Source organism: Rutidosis leptorrhynchoides, chromosome 6 (genome assembly GCF_046630445.1).
Source record: "Rutidosis leptorrhynchoides isolate AG116_Rl617_1_P2 chromosome 6, CSIRO_AGI_Rlap_v1, whole genome shotgun sequence".
Taxonomy (NCBI): Eukaryota; Viridiplantae; Streptophyta; class Magnoliopsida; order Asterales; family Asteraceae; genus Rutidosis; species Rutidosis leptorrhynchoides.
Genome location: NC_092338.1, coordinates 17,540,449 through 17,548,429, shown reverse-complemented (window position 1 = coordinate 17,548,429; position 7,981 = coordinate 17,540,449). Strand labels below are relative to the sequence as shown.

At 34.3% G+C, this 7,981-nt stretch overlaps 1 non-coding gene across 1 annotated transcript; it reads left to right on the top strand.

The window, feature by feature from the left end:
* The first annotated feature begins 6,799 nt into the window (after positions 1-6,799).
* LOC139856436 (small nucleolar RNA R71) lies at positions 6,800-6,906 on the top strand. Its single transcript, XR_011761919.1, has one exon. It is a non-coding gene; the product is annotated as a small nucleolar RNA R71 (small nucleolar RNA).
* The last annotated feature ends 1,075 nt before the right edge of the window (positions 6,907-7,981 follow it).

The following is a 7,981-nucleotide window of genomic DNA, read 5'->3' as shown; positions in this document are numbered from 1 at the left end:
TTTGAAGTTTAAGGCTTCTAATCATGTTAAATAGCATCAATCTAGGTTATACAAGCATAATACATAAACAAATTAAGCATAATTACACTAAAAAGCATCAAAATCGAATTGGGTATAAATTTGCTCAAGAACACTAATTTTTCGGATTAAAGGGTGTTTTGGTGTAGAAATTTACCATTTTTCTTGAGTAATTCCTTGATAGCATCCTTCTCAACATGTTTTTGTGAAAGATTTGATGAAAAATGGTCAAAAATTGCGAATTTTGTGTGTGTTTTTCGGGTGTTTTTCGCAGTTATTTGGGGTGTTTGTGTTGGGGACTGTCTGATCGATCCCTTATATTTTTTTCTGGATTTTAGACCCTCCGCGAGTCGCGGCACTTTTGTTCTTCAAACTCCGCAAGTCGCGGAGTTTGACCCTTTTTGTTTTGTTTTTTTTTTTTTTTATAAAAACCTTAACTTATAAAACAATTAATTAATTAATTTAAAATTTTGTTTCCCTTGTTATTTAGGACGAGGTCGTTTCGGATCGATGTCCTAGTCCGTCCCTCGACAAAATTTTAAAATTTGTCTATTTAAAGCGCGGTTTTAAAAGCAAAGATTTTTTTTTGGGTTTTTTAATTTTTTTGGCATACTTTAAATCAATAAGATAAATAATGATAATAAAAGTTCTCGTCCCTCCCTCGGGTAGAGCAATTTCGGTTCAATGACCTAGTCTTCAACTCACGACGAATTTTAAAAATCATATTTTTAACTTAGCGAAATAAAGTAAATTGTTGTCTTTAAATTCACACCAAACTTAAATTTAAAATGCATAAAATTAAAAATTCATATTTTAAAATTAAAAATTCACACCAAACTTAAATTATATTTTTGCTTTTATACTTACAAACTTATATTAAAAATATTAATTTTTCAAATATTTACAATTTTAAATATATTGATTTAATTTTAACAAGTTTACAATATTATTTTAATATTAATTTTAATAACAAAGTAAAAATAAAATTAAAAATCTTTTTGGCTTTTATCCCACTTTAATCAATCAAATATTATCAAAAATATGCGCCCCTCTTTTCGGTAAAGTAATTTCGGTTCCATAACCTAATTTAACTCATGACAAATTTTTGAAATATTTTGGGTTGATTGATTAAAGATATTTATACCTTAAGAATAAACGTTAAATTTCGCAGTGATGTAATAAATTTTTGTATGATATCAATAATTTCGGTCGCGAGACCTAATTTCATTGAATACCAATTTAATACTTTATAGCGAACAAATTAGCGATTATTATCAAAAGGTTAAAAATAAAAATAAAAAATGAAAACTGTACAAACTTACCTGTGAAATATATTTCTTAGTGATATGCTCTAGCCCACTCATAAGATAGTCGGACTAATTGATTTTCCATGGCTACATAGGCGTAACCTCGAGCATTTAATGTTTTTTCTTCTAAACATATGAACGGTCCATCTCTGCATAAAGTAACAAATTAAGTGTTTGAATAGGTTTGATTATTTGAACATTTACCTTCGTGTGACCATTTTCCGCATTTGTGACATTTTTCAAGGTGTCGTGCTCTTCTTTTCGCTGCGGATTTTGATTTTCCTTTACCAAATTGTAACTTATTATCTTCGCATCTGGATTCTTTTCTTACTCCGTCCAATTTACCTCTGATTAATGATACTATTTCACTTGGAAGTGTGTCATTATTACGTTTAGTGATCAAAGCGTGTAGCATTAGACCATGGTTTAGTTCACAGGAAGTCTTCATTTCGTAAAAACCTAAAAAAAAATAAAAATTCAGAATGGGGGGAGAAGACTAGTTCTTTAGGGTCTGCTAGGGAAAGATCATTCGGGTTCCATTTTCGAGAACTACACGAAAACAGAAAATCTAACTCTAACAGAAATACATATTATCCTTTAAAGACTTGATTCTCCCCACACTTAGTTAGCTGTGGTATCAAAATTGTGATTAACTTCGTTGTCAACTTCCATCGGACCATGTATGTAATGTTTAACTCTGTGACCATTAACCTTAAATTCAATCCCATTTGAATTTATTAATTCTATCGTTCCATATGGGAAAACTCTTTTGACTGTGAATGGTCCAGACCATCTTGATTTCAATTTTCCAGGAAATAGCTTGAATCGTGAATTGAAAAGAAGAACTCTATCTCCTTCTTTGAATTCTTTTGAACTTCTGATTCTTTTATCATGCCATTTCTTCGTTCTTTCCTTATAGATTAAGGAATTTTCATATGCTTCATGTCTTAATTCTTCTAATTCGTTTAATTGACTTAACCGTAGACGTCCGGCTTCATGTAAATCAAGATTACATGTCTTCAAAGCCCAAAATGCTTTGTGTTCAATTTCTACTGGAAGATGACATGCTTTTCCGTAAACGAGTTTAAAAGGTGTGGTTCCAATTGGAGTTTTGTAGGCTGTTCTAAAAGCCCAGAGTACATCCTCCAATTTAATGGACCATTCCTTCGGATTTGATCCTACGGTTTTTTCTAGAATACGTTTTAAAGCTCGGTTGGTATTTTCAACTTGTCCACTTGTTTGTGGATGATATGCAGTGGAGATTTTATGAGTTACTCCATATCTTTTAAGAACTTTCTCAAGTTGATTATTACAGAAATGAGTTCCCCGATCACTTATTAAAGCTTTCAGTGTTCCAAACCTTGCAAAAATACGTTTTAAAAAGTTGACTACAACTCGTGCATCGTTAGTTGGGGAGCTTGTGCTTCCGCCCATTTAGATACATAATCAATGGCAACGAGAATGTAGAGATTATTATGAGATTTTGGAAATGGACCCATAAAGTCAATACCCCAAATGTCAAATACTTCACATACTTGAATGACATTTTGTGGCATTTCATCACGTTGACTTATTTTTCCGGCCCTTTGACAAGCATCACAGGATTTGCAAAGAAGGTGTGCGTCTTTATAAATTGTAGGCCAATAGAATCCAGCATCATAAACTTTTCTTGCTGTTAGTTGAGGCCCATAATGCCCTCCTGTTGGTCCTGTGTGACAATGGTTTAAAATTTTACTAGCTTCATCTCCGAATACACATCGGCGTATTATTCCATCTGGACAACTTTTAAACAAATGTGGATCTTCCCAGAAATAGTGTTTTATATCACTAAAGAATTTCTTTCGTTTTTGGTACGACAATCCTTTTTCAAGGAATCTACATACTAAGTAGTTTGCATAGTCTGCAAACCATGGTATTTCATTATAATCTATCTTCAACAGATTTTCATCATGAAAGTTGTCTTGTATGGCCGATTGAAAGTTGTCTTGTATGGCCGATTCATTTAGAACTTCTAATTCGGGATTTTCAAGACGAGAAAGATGATCAGCGGCGGGATTTTCTGCTCCTCTTTTATCTCGGATTTCAATATCGAACTCTTATGAGAGTAAGATCCAACGGATTAATCGTGGTTTAGCATCTTCTTTCGAAAATAGGTATCTAAGAGCAGAATGGTCAGTATAGACTACCGTTTTAGCTAGAACGAGATATGATCGATTTGTCAAAAGCAAAGACAATATCAAGGAGTTCTTTTTCAGTAGTTGTATAGTTTGTTTGTGCTCCTTGTAACGTATTACTAGCATAATATATAGGTTGAAATCGTTTTTCAATCCTTTGTCCTAAAACGGCTCCCATTGCAAAATCACTTGCATCGCACATAAGTTCAAATGGTAAATTCCAATTTGGTATTATCATGATCGGTGCATTAGTGAGTTTCTCTTTAAGAATATTAAAAGATTTGATACATTCCTCTGAAAAGATGAATGGAGCATCCTTTTCTAGGAGTTTATTCATAGGAGTGGCAATTTTAGAAAAATCTTTTATGAAACGTCGGTAAAAACCGGCATGCCCTAGAAAACTCCTAACTCCTCTAACATTGGTGGGATGTGGAAGTTTAGCAATTACATCTACTTTAGCTCTATCCACTTCAATTCCTTCCTTTGAAATTTTATGTCCAAGAACGATGCCTTCTTTAACCATGAAATGGCATTTCTCCCAATTAAGTACTAGATTTGACTGTTCGCATCTAATAAGCATTCGTTCAAGATTAACTAAACATGATTCAAATGTATCACCGAAGACTGAAAAGTCATCCATGAAAACTTCCATGCATTCTTCTATCATGTCGTGAAAAATCGCCATCATGCACCTTTGAAAGGTTACAGGGGCGTTGCAAAGTCCAAATGGCATGCGTTTGTAAGCAAAAGTACCATAAGGGCACGTGAATGTGGTTTTCTCTTGGTCCTCGGGTGCTATTGGAATTTGAAAATATCCAGAAAAACCATCTAGAAAATAATAGTAACTGTTTCCGGCTAATCTTTCCAACATTTGATCAATGAAAGGCAAGGGAAAGTGATCTTTTCTGGTGGCGTCATTTAATTTTCTATAATCAATACATACACGCCATCCTGTTACAGTCCTAGTAGGAATAAGCTCATTTTTTTCATTTGTAATGACAGTCATGCCACCCTTCTTAGGCACGCATTGAACTGGGCTTACCCATGCCACCCTTCTTAGGCACGCATTGAACTGGGCTTACCCATGGACAATCAGAAATTGGATAAATTAAACCTGCATCTAGCAGTTTAATAATTTCTTTTTTAACTACATCTTGCATATTAGGATTTAGTCTTCGTTGGCGTTGCACATACGTTTTATGACCTTCTTCCATAAGAATTTTATGTGTGTAATATGAAGGACTTATTCCTTTAATATCTTGAATCTTCCATGCAATGGCTGGTTTATGAGCTTTCAACACAGAAATGAGTTGCGATTTCTCATTTTCAGTAAGAGAAGACGATATTATTACAGGTAATTCAGATTCACCATGTAAATAAGCGTATTCTAAATGATTTGTAAGTGGCTTTAACTCTAATGTCGGAGGTTCTTCTATCGATGATTTGTATCGATATCTGTCTTCTTCTTTTAGCATTTGAATTTCTTCTGTTGTTGGTTCATATCCATTAGCTATAAGTGTAGCTAACATTTCAGCTTCATCAATTGGTTCATTACCTTCTCCTAAAGAACATTCTCCTGTTCCTTGTAATTCTGGAAATTCTTCTAATAATTCTGCATGTGAATCTATAGTTTGAATATAATAACATGTATCATCTGCAGATTGCGGTTGTTGCATTGCTCTATCAACTGAAAAGGTAACACTCTCGTCCTCTATACTTAGGATCAGTTTCTTACCAAACACGTCTATCATTGCTTTAGCCGTGTTTAAGAATGGTCTTCCTAATATGAGAGGAACTTGAGAATCTTCTTCCATGTCCAGAACAACAAAATCTACTGAAAATACTAAAGTACCAAATTTAACTAGCATGTTCTCCATTATCCCTCTAGGATATTTTATTGATCTATCGGCTAGTTGTATACTTATTCTTGTTGGTTTCAATTCTCTAAGGTCTAGTTTAGCGTATAGTGAATACGGCATTAAATTTATACTAGCACCTAAGTCTGCCAATGCTTCTATTGAACTAAGACTACCCAGAAAACATGGAATTGTGAAACTTCCTGGATCAGATAATTTTTCTGGTATCTTATTCAACAGCACTGCTGAACAATTAGCATTCATAGTAACAGCCGAGAGTTCTTCCATTTTCTTTCTATTTGTGATCAGATCTTTCAGAAATTTAGCATATCTAGGCATTCCTGAAATCACATCAATGAAAGGAAGATTTACATTTATTTGTTTAAACATATCCAAGAATTTGGATTGCTCGGCTTCAAGTTTCTCTTTTTTCATTTTACTCGGATAAGGAAGTGGTGGTTGGTATGGTTTAACATAAGGTTTAGCTTTAACTGTGTTATCTTCATTAACCTTTTCAACTACCGGTTCTTTTTCCTTATCTTGTTCAGGTTGTGGTTCTTGTGGAGTAGGAATAGCTTCATCAGAAATTACAGGTATTTCAGGTGGTTTAAGTGTTGTACCACTTCTTGTGGTAATGGCTTTAGCTGTTTCATTCCGGGGGTTTGCATTTGTATCACTAGGTAAACTTCCCGGTTTTCTTTCACCTATTAACCTTGCTAAGTTACTTACTTCTTGTTCCAAGTTTTGAATAGAAGCTTTTTGATTTCTAAATGCTTGAGCATTTTGTTCATTAGTTTGTTTCTGAGATGTGGAAAACTGTGTTTGAGTTTCAACTAGCTTCGTCATCATATCTTCTAAATTTGGCTTTTTATCATCGGTTTGTGGTGGTTTGTTTTGAAAATTAGGTCTTTGCTGATTGTAAGTATTATTGGATACTTGTTGATTGCTAGGACCTTGTTGGTTGTTGTATGGAACATTTCGGTTATAATTCTGGTTTTGATTGTAAATCGGTCTTGGCGGTTGATAATTATTCTGATAATTATTTTCAGGCCTTTGGTTTATGTATGAAATATTCTCTCTTTGTTCCATTGTTAGTTCAATACTGAGACAATCTTTTGTCAAATGTGGTCCTCCACACTGCTCACAACTAATTCGTATTGAGTGAATATCTTTAGTCATCTTTTCCATTCGTCTCTCCACAGCATCTATCTTTGGGGAAATGGAATCTAAGTCATGGCTAGAATCGGCTCTAGCTGCTTTAGATGATCTAACGATATCTTTTTCTTGGTGCCACTCATGTGAGTGGGAAGCAGTGTTATCAATAATTTTGTAAGCATCAGTTTCGGTTTTCTTCATAATAGAACCACCAGCTGCTATATCTATGTCTTTCCTTGTACTGATGTCGCATCCTTGGTAGAATATTTGTACTATTTGACAGGTGTCTAAACCATGTTGCGGACATCCTCTTAACAACTTTTCAAATCTTGTCCACGCCTCATATAGAGTTTCATTTGGTTTCTGTGTGAACGTAACAATTTCTCCTTGAAGTCTTACGGCTTTAGATGCAGGAAAGAATTGTTTAAGAAATTTTTCAACTAAAACGTCCCATGTATCAATCGTCCCTTCAGGTAACGATTCCAACCAATCTTTGGCTTCTCCCTTTAAAGTCTAGGGAAATAACATGAGATATATCTGTTCATCCTCCACTTCTCTTATTTTAAATAGTGTGCAGATCCTATTAAAGGTACGAAGATGTTCATTTGGATCTTCCTTCGGCGCACCACTAAATTGGCATTGATTAGTCACCATATGTAGAATTTGTCCTTTGATTTCATAATCTGGCGCATTAATGTCTGGATGAGTAATTGCGTGACCTTGGCCAGTGTGTTTAGCTCTCATTCGGTCTTCCATACTTAAAGGTTCCAGATTTTCCATAATTGAATTTGTTGAATCTGAATCAATAGAGGATTGTGATTTAATGGTTCGTTCCTCAACAATCTCTGTTTGAATGATTGGTGGTTCCGGAGGAAAAATTAATGGTTCAGGATCTATGAATTGTCTCTGAATATTCTCCGGATTCTCAATTGTGAGGTCGGGTTCAAAAAATGAATTATCGGAAATTTGAATTGGAGTACTTGGTCGACTGGATGACGATTCTAAAGAAAAATCAACGGCGGTAATATTAGCTAGATGTCTTGATCGAGTTACAGGTGGTGAACGTACAAAAGGTGGTGAACGTCTTGCTCGGTGCATTCACTGAATATCCTATTAGTTTTTAAAAGGAAAGAAAAATTATATAAGTTATCCAATTAATAGACTTTTCTGATTTTACCCACGTTTCGAATAGCCAAAAGATGCAGCAGAGGGGCAGGATTCGTTTGGTCTCAATATAATTGAGTACTGTTTGGCTCCAATAACCCGGTTCACGTACAAATCCAACTATTACTACGAACCAGAAAATTTTGATGTCTATCAATTTAACCACTTAAAATAAATTTTCGTAATTTTAAGAAATTTAGATAAGAAGTAGAATAAAAATCTATGTCCTAAAACTAGAATTGCGAGAAATAATAAAGAAAAAGAGCGCGTCGAAAAAGGTCGAAAAAGAAAAGGGTTGAAAAATAAA